The sequence below is a fragment of the Musca domestica genome, unplaced genomic scaffold, assembly GCF_030504385.1.
Source record: "Musca domestica strain aabys unplaced genomic scaffold, Musca_domestica.polishedcontigs.V.1.1 2, whole genome shotgun sequence".
Classification (NCBI taxonomy): Eukaryota; Metazoa; Arthropoda; class Insecta; order Diptera; family Muscidae; genus Musca; species Musca domestica.
This window is the reverse complement of record NW_026712249.1, coordinates 11,012,682-11,029,522: the sequence shown is the minus strand read 5'-3', so window position 1 is coordinate 11,029,522 and position 16,841 is coordinate 11,012,682. Positions and strand designations below refer to the sequence as shown.

The following is a 16,841-nucleotide window of genomic DNA, read 5'->3' as shown; positions in this document are numbered from 1 at the left end:
AAGTAATGAATAGGTATTGAATTGACTGTTAATAATTCTTAGAAGGGCACTCATATGAATTTTAAGTTTTAGACCTTTCCGTCAATGCGGATTTTAAAAGTTTTTTTTTTTGAATAACTGTCGAGCCTATTTCCTAATTTTTTAAAGGACTTTCTGACTTATCACTGTGGATATTAAACTAATATTAAAAAAGCACTTTCTGATCTATTTATTATGTATGTTTGGGAAGAATTTTCGCAAGGATTTTTAGTATTTTTTATACCCTACACCACAAGGTGGTCAGGGTATTATGTCGTTGCATTTGCATTTGTTTGTAACAGGCAAAAGGAAACGAGATAGACCCATAGTTCCTTTTCATGATCTGCATAGAATCGCATTCTGAGTCGATTTATGCATGTCCGTCCGTCCGTCTGTCTGTCTGTCCATGTATTTTTGTAAACAAAGTACAGATCGCATTTATCGCCCTATCCAGATGAAATTTTGCATAGATCATTTGTTTGGCCAAAGGACGAACCCTATTGAAATTGGAGATAATCGGTAGAAATTTAGATATAGCTCCCATATATATCTTCGTCCGATTTGCTTTTTATTGTGCACCAAACGTGTAATATCAGACCGAATAGTATGGAATTTTGCACATACAACCAAATAAGGCCTGAAATTAAGTATGTCAAATTTGATCGAAATCGGTTCAGATATAGCTATAGCTCCCATATATATTGTCCATCTGATTTGTTATTTTTATCCTCCGCAGCCGTAATATACACTCTGTAACAACAATATGTTGGGAAATACATAAAATACAGCTCAGAAATACACTTGCTAAATTTTATCGAGATCGGTTCAGATTTGCATATATTGCCCTTATATAACTTCGTCCGATTTGCTTTTATTGTGCACCAAACGTCTAATATTTGTCCAAAAGGGATGGAATTTGGTACTTACGACCGAATTGAGTCTAGAAGCTAATATGCCAAATTTGGTGACGATCGGTTCAGATATAGCTATAACTCCCATTTATATATTGTTCATTCGATTTGTTATATTTGTTACCCACAGCCGTAATATGCATTCCGTAACAACGATATTCAGGGAAATATATGAAATACAGCTCAGAAATATCTTTGCCAAATTTTATCGAGATCGGTTCAGATTTGGATATAGCTCCCATATATATCTTTATCCGATTGGTTAAAGAATAGATTTCTATAGACATTTTTGTGAAAGACTTTCTAATCCCTCTTTTAAGATCTCTTTTTTTTTGGTTGGTTTTTAAGAAAGGAACTGCAATTCTTCCCACTGGCGAAAATATTCCATTTTTTGGGAAGGGCTCTGAACGTAGTATTTTATCTAGTTCTTGAAAGGGCCTTCAACATAAATTCTCAAGTATTTTGTCTTTGTTGATAAGTTTGATTGGGCCAAAAATGTTGTAACTCCTCGAAGTATTGGTCCTTAACATGGATCTTCCCATCTTGTCGAGCTGATTCGATCCATTCTTCTGAAAAATAAAATCCCGAAAAATCCCATAAAAAGATATTAATAAAAATATGAATATTTTTTGTAATAGCATGACATTTCTGGTCTGTTTCAGAACTGCAGGAACGTAAAAGTTTTTACTACGATAACCGATTTTCCCCTTATTATATCGAACAAAAGTTCAGAAGCAGTAGATTGTTCATTTTTTAATATTTTTTCACCTTAAAACACTACGTGTTGGGGATCGCTATCCGATCTTAGGAAAATTTTGCATGGGGGTAGGGTTAGGATTATAAAAGAAGCATATTTTTAGGAAGATGTTCGCAAAATATTTACTATTCAAAATTTACCAAAAATTGTCTAGAAATTACAGTCGAATTTTAATTTTTTTCCAAAACATTCAATTTGCTTTTTTTCTGATATTTATGCAAACTTTTCAAATAAAAAATAAAATTGGATCCTTAGTTCGGTTTTGGGAGGAATATCCGGCCCATCAATAGGATTTTCATAATAAGCAATTTTTTGGAAAAAATTGCCATTTTTGGAAAAAATCGTTTCCCATTAATCAAACCACAGTCCATTAATTATTCCACACCATTTAAGTTTGACCTTTGCTTACATCTCAAACCATTTGCGATAGTCCTTGTGACATACAATTTTGACTCTCGATGTGTCACATATTTCCTTATTTTCCTGTTTCTTAGTTTTTTTTCCTCTGTCCCCCACCTAAAAACTACAGGAAAAAGGATGTTAAAATTTCTGCTTGAGAAAGAAAAAAAATACAAATTTCTCCGATTATTTCTTTAAATGTCCCCAGCAACACCAATTCGGTTCAACAAAAAGCCAGCCATGGCATGAAAATCTAAAGGAAACGGAGATTGGTCAATATGCCGCTGCGAACGGACGCTACCATCAATAAAATCGAAGAAAAGTACCCATTTTATTTGGGCTTTTTTGTTGTTGGTGGTGTTGTTGTTGTGGTGTTACTGCTGCTTGGGCAAAAGGCGATAAGCAAGCAAGAGTTACAAAAGCGTCATAAACCATTCGCCACAGATGACGATGTTCATGGCAGCGGTGATGATGATGGTGACAGCAATGAGAGTGGCAGCATCGGAATCGGCAAAAAGGAATAAAAAACAGCAACATCACAGCATTCCGATGCGGGTGACTTTTCGTTGTGGCATCGTCGTTTACATCGATTTATTCGTTATTGCGTAGCTAGAGGGCTTTAATTTTGTCTGTCATTTGGCTTTTTTGTCATTTCCTTTCGTTTTTGTTTTCTCCTATCCTTTTTTTTTCGAAAAGTTTGTTATGGGATATTTTGTGTGGACTTTCCCTCTCATTTTTTTTGCTTTGTCATTTTGTGAGGGTGTTATTCAACGATGTGAGAAAATAACGGGAAATTATGTTTGGGTAGCAGAAGAAACAAAAGAGAAAAATACATTGAGTGAGAGAAAGAGAGCGAAAATCCCTTGTTTTTCTGGGGGGTAGCAAAACTCTTTGCTCCAGCTGGCCATTGTGCATTTGTCTGTGTGCGAGTAAAGATGTATTCTCGACATCGTCGCCGTCTTCGCAGTAGTCGTTCGCGTCGTTATCGTTGTTGTTGTTATCGCTCTCGCCGCTGTAGCCGTTGCCTGTGTATAACAACGAATTGTAAGAAAATACCGTCGTTGCTACTGGCAAATCAAATACCGAAAGTGTTACCAGACATTTGTCCATGAAAACAACGCGCAGCAGTGTTTTCCCTGCGTCCGTCCATAAATGTTTTGCAAAAGAAACCAACAACCGAAAAAAAACAATAGAGAAATAAATAAATGAAAAATAATAAATTAAAGTGAAACTCTTTTACAAAACAACAAATTGACATAGCGCCTTGTGTTTGTTGTGGTTCGGGGGAAAAATATATGGAGTTATAGACTTGAGAGAAAAAAGAAAAGAAAACATATTCGAAACTATTTGAGAATCTTATATCTGTACTAACAAAAAATAATGTGTTTGTGTGTGTTGAACTAAAAAAAAAATTGAATTTGAAAAAGTTAGTGTAAAATTGAAAAGAAACAAAAAATAAAATATTATTACAATTTTTAGATTTCATTCCGAATCTGTGTGATATACCAAAAGGATTACCGGCACCGGGCTTAAAATAAATGTTTTGCCCTTACATTCACTGATGAAAGAGTTTTTTTATTCAAATTAAATATTTTGTGTGCTCTCAGGAACATCACATTGTTATACCCTCCACCCTGAAAGGGAGGGTATATTGACTTGGTCATTCCGTTTGCAACATTTCGAAATATTCGTCGTAGACCCTATAAAGTGTATATATTCATAATCAGCATAAAATCTAAAGTCGATTTAACGATGTCCGCCTGTCTTTCTGTTGATATCACGATGAAGCCCACATTATTTAGCGATTAGCTTTAAAATTTGGCTCAACAATTTTATATGTTTCCGGGCTCAGTGGAAGCCATGAACTTGATATGGAAAAAAATAGTAAAAAGAGGTTCTAATTCCAGCCGGTCCGCCTTTTTTTACTTTTTTTTTGAAGGAACTTGAAAAATTTCCAAAAAAAAAAACCTTCGAAAAAAAAACGCCCAAAAGAAAATCATTATATGAGGGCTATACGAAGGACATATGTAATGTATGTAATTTTCATAGGCTGCAGTACGGATTCCGAACTTAAGATATAAATTTTAAAAAATAATCAAAATATAATAATATAATCAAAATACCTAATAAAGGGAGGTAGGTACCTTTATATGTGGGCTATATGAAGACGTGGACATGCATAGACCAATTTACGTTATAGTACTCATTACGAGCTCCAAATACGAAATTTGAAACATTTTCGCTGAATAATGTCTCTAAAATCATCTAAATACCGAATATAAAGGGGTATCGTTGTAAGGGCTATACTAAGACGTGGCCCTGCATACGTAATTGTCATTGGCTAAGTATCCACTACGAACTTTAAATACCAAATTTGAAACAATTCCGGAGAAAATTTCGCTAAAATCATTAAAATGCCAAATATCGGGGTACTGTTGTATGGGGGCCATACGATATCGTTGACCTATATAGAAAATTCTCTTTCAGGGGGTAAAGTACTCAGAAGGAACTTCTTGAGCAGATTTTCAGACAATTCCATTGGAACATTTGGATACAATCATCAAAATACCGAATATCGGGAGGTACCATTAAGAGGGGGATATACGAAGTCGTAGACCCATATATACAAATCTCTTTCAGGGGATAAAGTACTCACAGAGAACTCCTTACCCATATTATCATCTAATTTATTTGGGAATTGTGGCAGAAACCTCAAAAATACCGAATGTGGGTACCGTTTAATAGGGCTTATACTAATATCTCGATCTGTAACGGATATTTTTTGCAAGGAGAGAACAGATCTTCTAAAAACACCGAATATCTGCAGGTACCATTTAAAAGGGCTTATACCAATATGTCGACCTATAACGGATATCTTTTGTAGGAAGAGAACAGATCTTCTAAGAACCCTCCCTGTAGGTACCGTTATATACGGGTTATACCTAAACGTAGACCAATATAACCGATTTCCAATAGCTATCAGCCTGCATATAATGTAAACTTTTTGCCAAATTTCAAAGCTCTAGATTTAATAATTTGGACCCTATCGTGATTTCCACAGAACTATAGACCAATCTACTCGAAATTTTGCATGGGACTAGAGTTTAGGGTTATGCAAAAGCCTTCCAATCTGTATGGTCATCGAATAATAGCGGGTGAAATAGACCATGATTTTTATGTAAACAGGTTAAAAAGTATAAAAAAGGAATAGGCCAAATTTAGTATCGGACCTAAATAAATATGATATAATATTCCTTTACTTTATATGAGATATAAAGATATAAAGATATAATTTTTTTTTTTGATAATTTTGTAGAATATGGTAAAATGTGCGAGAGTTGCCAGATATAGTCGACCGAAGTATTCAAATTTCATACTAAATCTAATACAGACAAAAAAATTGGTATTGCAAAATTATAAGAAAATCGAACATTTACATCACATTTATTGGAAATCATAAATTCCATATTCATCTCAGGTTTCTAATTGAGAGAATTGTATATAAGAACCATAACAACTTGTAAAGAATCCCTGACTTATTTGGCAAGTTATGATAGATAAAATATTGAAAATAGTGGCCCTTTGTTGGTGAGGTTCCTGAATGGGGTTCAGAAGGAGTGGACCGATATATTCCATCTTAACACCAGATCTGGAGTTAATAAAAATATTGGGATGTGTGATTAGAGTTGTAATTATGCAAAATTTTGTCCCTTTCTGGGGGAAGCACTTGATGGAGTGGACCTAATCGAGAACTGAGACAAATATTAGAATTTGCAAAGGTGGAGCAAAATCGAATTATTGCTTCTCTTTCTGTGCAGAAAATATTTTTTTTTGAAAATTTCGATCTTTTGTGGGGAAGGTATCAGAAGGAGTGGTCCGATGAATTCCATTTTAACACCAGACTGTAGTTTAATTAAAATATTGGGATATGTGAAATTTGAAGACAATAGAACTCTTACATAACATTTTTTAAGCGTTGTAATTATTCAAAATTTTGACCCTTTCTGGATGGAGTAGACCGATATTAGGATTTGTAAAGTTGGAGCAAAATCGGATAATCGTTTCTCTTTCTGTGCAAAAAAAAAAATAATATTTTTTTTGAAAATTTCGATGTTTTGTGGGGGAGGTACCAGAAGAAGCGGACCGATATATTCCATCCTAACACCATATCTTGGGTTAATAAAAATATTAGGATGTGTGAAATTTGAGAACAATCGGACTCTTTCATCACATTTTTTAAGAGTTGTAATTATTCAAAATTATGACCCTTTGTGGGGGAGGCGCTTGATGGAGTGGGCCGATATCGTCCATTTTTGCACCAGACGTAGCAATGACGTAAATATTAGGATTTAGGAAAGTTGGAGAAAAATCGGATAATCCTTTCTCATGCTGTGCAGTAAGATATTTTCTTTGAAAATTTCGACATTTTGTAGGGGAGAAACCAGAAAAAGTGGACCGGTATCGCCCATCTCCGACCTCGATCTAAGTTTGACAATAATGTTACGATGTGCCAAGTTTGGGCAAAATTGGATACTCCCTTCGAGAGGTATCGTGCGCACCACAGACAGACAGACGGACGGACATCGCTAGATCGACTCCAAATGTCCTGAATTGGATTTGATCCAAAGAGACCTAGGGTCTAAAACCGTTACCCGTTGACCGTATCAAATGATATGTACCCTCTCTAGCCGTATGGTCGAGGATATAAAACCGAAATAGAGGGGTAAATAATTTAATTTTCCAAGTCAATATAAATGTCGGAGTAGAAGTCACTTCTATTTCTGACCTTAACCCCACCTCCATACAAAATGTCGTGAGGATCAGACGATGTAGCGTGATTACAAATTAACACGAACAGACGGACGGACGGACACACATACCTAGATCTACTCACACAGTGGATCGATATGACCTCTTTTTCTATGCCGATGATTCTGGATGTAATCCAAAGATCTATATAAAATATCAAAGCTCCTTCTTATATATTACGAAACAAGTCTCAAACTATAGGGTTCTTATTTATATGTTCAAAACTATATAGGAGCCTTAGCAACATTTGACCGAAGAACCAAGAACTCCTTTGGGGATTTGATCTAAAAGCGAATATGAATTTGGTATTTTCCACAACCCAGACTGGCTATTGTAGAGAGAAAGTATAGGAAAATATGGAAAAACAAGTAAGCTATGTTGTGATACCCTACAACAATACAATATGTTAGAAGACCCCTTATGTCCAAATCCTTTTTGGAAGATTTTGCTTTTGAAATTATGTCACGGTGCACAGCCCAGATATTACCCTCAGCATTTTGACCAGGGACATTTGTCCAATATTTACGCACTCCGACGTGCTGTTAGGTGTTGTGGTACATTTTATAGCTAAATATAATCCTATGGTCATCCAAAATGCTAGAATTCTTCCCTCTCCTTAACGCTCTTCTCAGGCGTGTCTAATGGCTTCAATCCTGTGATCAGGAATTTTTTTCTGTTTTTGATTCATTTGAACCCCTAATATTTTGCGATCATCTCCAAAAGCAGGAGACAAATTTAGACTCATCTATATGATTTCCTTGTCTACGATATTTGGCTATATTCGTCAACGAAATCAGCATAAAAAAGCCAGAAGTTCGCCTTTTGTGTATTTCGGATATCACCTGTTAATAATGCTGGTATTTATTCACACAAAATTAGTATACCATTGTACCCGCTGTCCTAACTATAACTTTATGCGAGATTTCGTGTCCTTTGGTTTCTATTTGTGACCTTTATAACGGCTGCAAAATCAGGAAAATCCATTTCAACCTAATATATTGCGGACATCTTTGAAAACAATAGGCCTAGCCCTTCTGAGCCTAACCCTACCCTTGTGAAAATTTTCGTGAGAATCGGACCATAATTGCAATCTGTATATAGTAACCCCAACCTATGATGTAAGATGAATGAAATATTACAAAATATACACTTCAATATTATAAGTCAAATTGAAAAAATCGCATGCGATAAAAATATGGAAATATAAAAAAATGTCACAAAATATTACAAAATCTATATAAACATCATTACTGGCTTCTTTTTAAGCTGTTTTTTTTTTAGATTTTATTCTTTTATGCAAAGAGGGCATTCTGAATTGACAAAATTTGTCAAAATTTATCCAGTCATTCTTGAGATATAAGCATTCAAGTTAACATCCCCTTCCTTTGTATATATATATATTTTATTTATTTCTCTATATATATCCGAACTATTTACTATCGGCATCTACATAACGCCAAAATTGACCTCTTTGTCTATTTGTAAATTCGCTGGGATTAAAAATATTCTCGGTTTAATGGAAAATTTGAATTTTATTTAACACACATGTTTCACCCACTAAATATTACCCGATGACCATCAAAATTGGAAGGCTTCTGCCCAGCCCTAAGCTCCAGCCCCAAGCTAACTTCCGGTTCGATTGGTCTATAATTGCGATCTGTAGAGCAACTGCAAAATTAGGAAATTTTTCAGTTTTTGGTCCATTTCAACCCCTAAATATTATGCGATCATCTCCAAAAGCTTCTACTCCGGCTCTAGCACCACCTCCATTCTAAATTTCGTGAAGATAGGCCATAATATCGACCATACATACTTTCCTAGGTGGGAAACCAATATTTCGAGGTGTTGCATAATTTTTGGCCCAATCAACACATAGTGTTGTGAGGTATAAAAATTGATTGAAAGGATTCCTACTCTCTAAGAAGAGGAGGAGGGTTTCTAGTCTCTTGTAAAGATAAATGTTAAGGTATGGGCATTACTTTGGAATGTGACCTATGTCGAAAAGTGGACCGATTATTAAAAAAGTTGACAAATTTTTGTGAAAAGTTCTTTGGAAAATGTTGTCAAAACCTTCAAAATGACAAAATAAGGATGTGTGGTAATATAGGGCTGCCTCAATTGATTGACGAATCAACCAAATACCAGATTATAGCAAAGTCTTTTCAAATTCAGGGTTGCCCATATTCGACGGACCTTTGGACCCTTTGGGCCCATTCCAATCGATGAGGCTTGTCCGCAGTCATCATTCTTTGCGTCAATTGAATTTTGTACGGGAACAAATGCAAATCAATGCGAATAATCCATTGTAAAGTGGACCGAGCCATGCCCAACTGCTGAGAACGGCGTTTTTGGGATGTTCTTGCGGACCTCTACACAGGTTCGTACGGCAGCGATATTCTCGGCAGATCGCCTTGGTCGACTTTTATATGGCCTCTTCGGATTAGAAAGAGCCTTACCAGTCGAAAATTTTTCGTATAAACGCTTAATGGTGTTCTTAGATGCCGGAGGATAACTTCTGCAAAAAATCCTAATTAAATTAAGTCGTATTTTGAAGGTCTTGGATAATGATTTAAAGTTTCATATAAATATGCAAAAATTCCAAAACGTTTGTATTTTCTGAAGTCTGCAAAAAAATCCCCAGTCACTATTTTAAGGATTGTGGTCAGTACTGCATTGTTGTTTGTTGTTGCTCTTACTCTTCACTCGAATTCCGTATTGTAACAATTACCGAATTTTTCGGTACTGATAAAATACCAACCCATTTTATTTTCAAGAGTCCTCAAATATTTGGTCAGCTACACTTGAATCTCTGTGTTGGTGTGTGTGTGCGTTTATTTGTATTGTGTCGCTTGTTTATCTTTCGAATGCAGGCTCAGAGAACTCATAAAACGAAGGAGTAAGTTTTTAATGGTTTGGAAGCTGAATGAAAGAAGAAAAAAAAATTGTGGATTTGAGAAAACCAAAGGATATTTGGGATAACACACACACGCACACACAAAGGTGGTACACCCACACAGGATGCAAAAGCAAATACTTACAGAAAAGAATATCGAAATGTTTATTTAATATCATCCCTCTCTCTCTCCCTCTCTTTTCTCTTTGTCTCCCCATCAACAGCAGTGATTTTTACTTTAGTAACATAAAAAAAAAAACAGCAAGAAAACAAAAATTATAACAAAATAAAAGTGCAACAAGAAATTCTCGTTGTTGAAACACACAAAAAAATTCATGAAATTATAGAAAGAAAAAAAAAGTAACAAAAAAAGATAATAAAATATACAAAAATATTGCTGACTGACTGACTGAGTGAGTGACGGCCAAGCCTCAGTGCCAGACAACAAAGTTGCCAAAAAACCGAGAAGCGGCAACACACCATCCTCCCAAAAAAAGTTTGTTTTGTTTTTCTTCATTTTCTGCATTTGCTGTTGTTTTGGAATACGAAAAACCGAAAAAATAACAAAAACAAGAAAAACACAAAATTGAAATAATCTCAAAATAGCAGCTGTCAGCCGCCAACAACGGTGTGTGCAACGAAGGTCAGCAGCAGACATCGGCAGTAACAGCATCATAAAACGTAAGTAATAAATGTGTGTATGTGTGTGTGTGTTGTTAATTTTTATTTTATAATTTTTATTAGTTATACGCCATGGATGAATAGTTTGAAATTCCAAAAACTTGTGAGGAAATATAAAATTTTTGGGAGTTTATGTTGTAAAAATCAAAACTACCAAAACTGCATGTGAAATTTCCGATAAAATTCGGAACATAATAAATTAAGCATTTTTATACTATTCACGATGTGAAATCAACAGCCGATTCAGTCGAAAAATATATTTTAGATTTTCAAAAAATCCGTAATGACGGTTCTACAATTACGTTGCTACTATTTATACTCTACACCACAAGGTGGTCAGGGTATTATGTCTTTGTGCATTTGTTTGTAACAGGCAAAAGGAAACGAGATACACCCATAGTTACTTTTGAGGATCTCCATAGAATCACATTCCGAGTCGATTTATGCATGTTCGTCCGTCCGTCCGTCTGTCCATGGATTTTTGTAAACAAAGTACAGTTCGCATTTATTGTCCTATCCAGATGAAATTTTGCACAAATCTTTTTTTTGGCCCAAGGACGAAACCTATTGAAATTGGAGATAATAGGTAAAAATTTAGATATAGCTCCTATATATATCTTCGTCCGATTTGCTTTTTATTGTGCACCAAACGTGTAATATCAGCCCGAAGGCGGAATAGTATGGAATTTTGCATATACAACCAAATGAGATCTGAAAATAAGTATGCCAAATTTGATCGAAATCGGTTCAGATAAAACTATAGCTTCCATATATACTGCTCAACCGATTTTTTATTTTTGTGCTCCGCAGCCGTAATATGCACTCTGTAACAACAATATTTGGGGAAATATATCAAATACAGCTCAGAAATACATTTGCTAAATTTTATCGAGATCGCTTCAGATTTGGATATAGCTCCCATATATAACTTAGTCCGATTTGCCTTTTAGTGTGTTTTAGTGTGTGTCTAATATTTGTCCAAATGGAATGAAATTCGGCACTTACGACCGAAATGAGTTTAGAAGCTAGTATGCCAAATTTGGTGAAGATCGGTTCAGATATAGCTATAGCTCCCATATTTACTGTTCATCCGATTTGTTATTTTAGTCCTCTGCAGCCGTAATATGCACTCTTTAACAACAATATTTGGGGAAATATATCAAATACAGCTCAGAAATATATTTTCTAAATTTTATCGAGATCGGTTCAGATTTTGATATAACCCCATATATAACTTCGTCCGATTTACTTTTTTTTTGTGCACCAAACGTCTAATATTTGCCCAAATTGGATGAAATTCGGCACTTACGCCCGATATGTGTCTAGAAGCTAGTATGTCAAATTTGATGAAGATCGGTTCAGATATAGCTATAGCTCTAATATATATTGTTCATCCAAATTGTCATATTTGTTACCCACAGCCGTAATATACCCTCCGTAACAACGATATTCAGGGAAATATATCAAATACAGCCTGAGAAATATCTTTGCCAAATTTTATCGAGATCGGTTCCGATTTGGATATAGCTCGCAAATATATATATCCGATTTCAAATTAACTGTGCACCAAAAGGGCAATACAATTCCGAATTTGAAAGATACAAATGCTTCGGCATATTTAGTCCTTTGAACTTTAAATTATAATCATAGCGTGTATGATTGATCTCTCCCATAAAAACTTTCAATTGTTATGCGGAGCTCTACTAAATTAGCAAAGTGGTGTAGGGTATCATAAAGTCGGCCCCGGCCGACTTTAAGACTTTCATTACTGGTTTAATTATAACCTAGAGAGGGTATATATCATTTGATACAGCCAAAATATGCTTCATCGAAATAACGGTTTTAGACCCAAGGTCTCTTTGGACCAAATCCGTTTCAGGACATTTGGAGTCGATTTAGGGATGTCCGTCTGTATGTCTGTCTGGCTGGCTGGTGCGCACGATAACTCTCGAAGGGAGTATCCAATTTTGCCCAAACTTGGCACATCGTAACATTATTGTCAAACTTAGATCGAGTTTGGAGATGGGCAGCATGGGTCCACTCTTTCTGGTACTTCCCCCACAGAAGGTCAACATTTTCAATGGACTTAATTTAGCCTATATAACAAGAATGGATCGTCTAATTTTAGCAAATCCAATTCCTTTCATACCTCCCAATATTTCTAGAAGCACAAGAGATGGCGCGAAGCGTTTCAAAATTTGGAATAATGATATCTCTCATTAAATGCGAAATAAAAATAGTCCAAATGTGAATTGACCCATTCCTTCTGAACCCGCATCATAAAGGGTAAACCGTTTGAACAATCATAAAAGAAATTTTGGTTCATATCTGTCGGCCAAAAAGGACTGGTACTTTTTAAATTGTCAAGAGTGAAAGAATGCGTTGCTCTTAATTCCCGGCCATAAGAATCCCGTTGAAAAGGAAAACGTGCTCGAACAAGTCAGACTTGAATTCTAACGTCTCGTCTTCGCATAGGCTCCACATAACGGGTTTTATTCAACCGGTATTTTTCGACTTATTTTTATACCCTCCACCATAGTATGGAGGGTATATTTAGTTTGTCATTCCGTTTGTAACACCTCGAAATATACATTTTAGAACCCACAAAGTATATATATTCTTGATCAGCATACAATTTTTTGTCGATTTGAAAATGTCCGTCCGGCTATCCGTCTGTGGAAATCACTCTAGTTCTCGAACGAAATGAAGTAGGTTGATAAAATTAGACTCAAATGTATATTATGTATGCAGAACTTATGGTATTGAAAATGAACCATGTAGGTTCACGTTTTGGTATAGCCCCTATATAATGGTGGCTCCCGATATACGGTAGCGGAGAAAACCAAATACGGCGCTTCACAACTTTCGGCTAAGCGAAGCAACTCTTTAGCTCTTTATGAGTCTATTTTATTGCTGTTGGGGTGTAAGTTCTTGCAGTTTTTGGAATTTCAATGGCTTCACCTCGAGCTCATTTTTCAATATTTGCCGAATGAAATATTGCGATATGTTCACCTCACGAGCCATATTTCGACAACTACGACGCGGGTTTCGATCAAGTCGCATCTTTACTTTTCGAACCGTTTCTGCTGATGTTGCTCTGTTTTCTTCGGTCCACTTTCTTGACGTCGAGCTACACTACCAGTATCACGGTAACGAGCGATGGTACGAGACTCAAAAGATTTATTCACATTTAAATGCTGGAGAGCTCTAACGATAGCCACTTGTGGTTTTCCAGCCAAATATAAGGAAATCACATTATCACGATAGAATTCCATCACGAATAAATGTTTTTCTTAAAAAATTCTCACCAAAATTCTTTTGTACGCTTGTTAACAATATAATGAGCTGTCACTGGAATAAATTCAACAGCTGTCGGACGAGTGGCTTAGAAATCATGTCATGCACTATACAGCAATATTATTTGGATTACAGTTGGTACTACTCCACTTAAATTCCCAATATAAGCATTTTTGTTACGGGAGCTCTACCAAATACGCATAGTGGTGTAGGGTATCATATAGACCCCCCACAAGACTTTTGACACTTCCTCTTTTTTATTTTTTTTTTTTAATTTTTATATTTTAGAAAAATTAAAAAATTTTGAAAAAATATTGATATTGATTGGTCTCTTGCGTTTGGAAAACTTCGATCTTTTTCCTGATATCGACTCCTAAATGGTATCACATCCCTTTTCCTTTGCAAATTAATTGTTTGTATTAAATTTGATAAACTTCCCCAAAACCAACCTGTGATATTCTCCCCACCTAGTTAATAAGGTATATAAAGGCAAATTATGAGGATATGTGGCTGAAGATTTTGAAGTTGTTCCCAAATTATAAATCTCATTCTCAACCTTTTCAAATTTCAGATAAACTGATTTCACCATGTAACAATTCCATCGATATGTAAATCAATGTCATAGAACAAAATTATTCTTTTTTCCATTTTATTTTTCTAATTTAAACAAATTGCAAAACTGAAATACATATTTATTTTTTTATTTAGTATTCCGTCAAAATTCCCTTAAGCTTAGGAAATTTTAGATGGAAATCAGAGAGAAAAAAAGGAAAACATAAACAAAAAGTCATGTCAAATAAAACCCTAATCGTCTGGAAAATTATGCCAGCCAGCCAACCGAGTCTACGACAAATGAGAGTAGCTTCGATTTGCATTTGAAAAATTTTCCTACTCGTCTTGAGAAAAAAAAAAAAAAACTGACCCCATTGCTACCAAATATTCTCTGTGAAATTCAAATAGGAAATAATTGAGTGAGTTGTCGTCTAGGGGACGACGACTGAATGTCAGCCTAAGGTAAAATAAATAGAAAAAAGTTGGCAAGCAACTCATGACCCCAACCATGCCCGAGGCTGTTTATTTATTTCGCATTGGAAGGGACCAAATGTTGAGTCTAGATTTACTATTTGTTTTCTCTTTCGTTTTGCTGCTCTTCTATTTTTCCACAAAAGGCCGAAAATTTCATTTTCCAGATAATTTTATAGTTTGCCGTTTTTATTGCTGCTGTTGTTGTTGTTCTTGTTGTACTTTGCATCCTCTGGAGACTAATAAAAAATAATAGAATTAAAGAAAACAACGTAATAAAATTTGTTTTTTTTTTTTTTTTTTTGGAAGCAAACTTTTTCGGCCAAGCTCTCCCTCTCCTTCTTTGCTCCCGCTATCCACACAGCCAGCCAGCCACATCAATAACAATGAACATTTTCCCTATTTATTGGCCAGCTAAACAAAATGCACACACACAACCACTCATTCACTCACCGCAAAGTCCCATTGTTACCCATGGCTGTGAAGAGAGTGTGCCCCTGTGTGTGCATGTGTGTTGGCTTGTATGTGTACATAATATTTTGTACGTAATTTGTATATCAATATAATTCTTACTATCAAAACATACACACACACACACACATTTTCACTCTCTCACTCACGTATTCGCCAGTGAATAAAATTGATTTGATTTCATTTCATTTGCGTAGATTTTTTTCGGTTTTTGGCAATTTCGGTTTCGGTGAAAATTTGTACACAATATTAAAGGTGAATGCTTCCGCAGGGTGAGAATGAAGGGATTTATTCTATGGCAAATTAAACAAGGGTGTGGGGGTTTATGTTTGGAAAAAATATTCAGGCCGTTTTATTCTGTTCTAAATCACCGCATTGGAGTTGCTAAGTCATTTTTGAGACAATAAATCTCTTTTATGGGATATTTTCACAATTAAACATTATTATTGGAATCCAGTAAAAAAAAAATGGGAGCCACATAGGAAGAATAACACATTACCAGGTAATGTAGAAAAAACTTCAAAGTATACTTGTCTTCAGATCAAACATAATGCGTAATTTCAAAAAAAAAAAAAAAAAAATTAAATAAAATAAAATAAAAAAATAAAAAAGCAGCTTAGTTCGGCGAGCCGAACTTTTAACGCCCTCCATTATTTTGGCGGAACTTGAAAAACATAAAAAAAATCCGAAAAGTACCACTTAAATTAAAGCCGTTACATCGGGGCTATACGAAGACGTGGACTTACACACTATCGGTTTTGACCATCACTAATAAATAATAAAATATATTTTGACTTGATCAATGAAAATATTTACCCTTTATTGGGATGACACCGAGGGGGTGGTCCAATATTTTCTATTTCGCTTGTGACCTAATTCTGAAGTGATAATTGCGACGTGCCTGATTTGGAATACGAGTATATTGGACCAAAGCATTCTACTTCATCAAATACTGATAAATAAATAATGTGCACAATTTAGGAAAGTCAGACATCTATATATATTTTGGGAATAATTATTAATCATAGTTTTTCCTTTTGTGGGGGAGGTACAAGAAGGAGTGATCCAGTCAATTTCATCTACACAATCGATTTTTGACTGCGAAAAACATATAGATATATCAAATTTGGAATGAAACGCCAACTCGATTGGGAAATTTTGAGAGATATACGTATTGCAAACCATGAACCCTTGTAGGAGAGGTACCAGAGGGGGTGGGCCGATATATATATATATATATATATATATATATATATATATATATATATATATATATATATATATATATATATATATATATATATATATCGGCCCACCCCCTCTGGTACCTCTCCTACAATGTTCTGAAACGGATTTGGTCCAAAGAGTTATCAACTGATATATACCCTCTGTAGCCATATGATAGACATCGATCATTTCTTCTGGTACCTCCTCCACACAAGGTCAAAATTCTGAATAACCAAAGCGATTATAAAATTCGATATAAGCATCCGGTTCTCTTCTTATTTCATACATCCCATTATTTCCAAAAATTTATATATATATATATATATATATATATATATATATATATATATATATA

At 35.0% G+C, this 16,841-nt stretch overlaps 1 protein-coding gene across 1 annotated transcript in view; it reads left to right on the top strand.

Moving 5' to 3' along the window:
• The window catches only part of LOC101891589 (uncharacterized), a 217,936-nt gene that overhangs the window by 30,543 nt on the left and 170,552 nt on the right, over nt 1-16,841 (top strand). Inside the window, exon 2 of the mRNA XM_020037100.2 lies at nt 10,012-10,468. The gene's annotated coding sequence lies outside the window, so the exon portion shown is untranslated. The remainder of the gene's footprint in view (nt 1-10,011; nt 10,469-16,841) is intronic.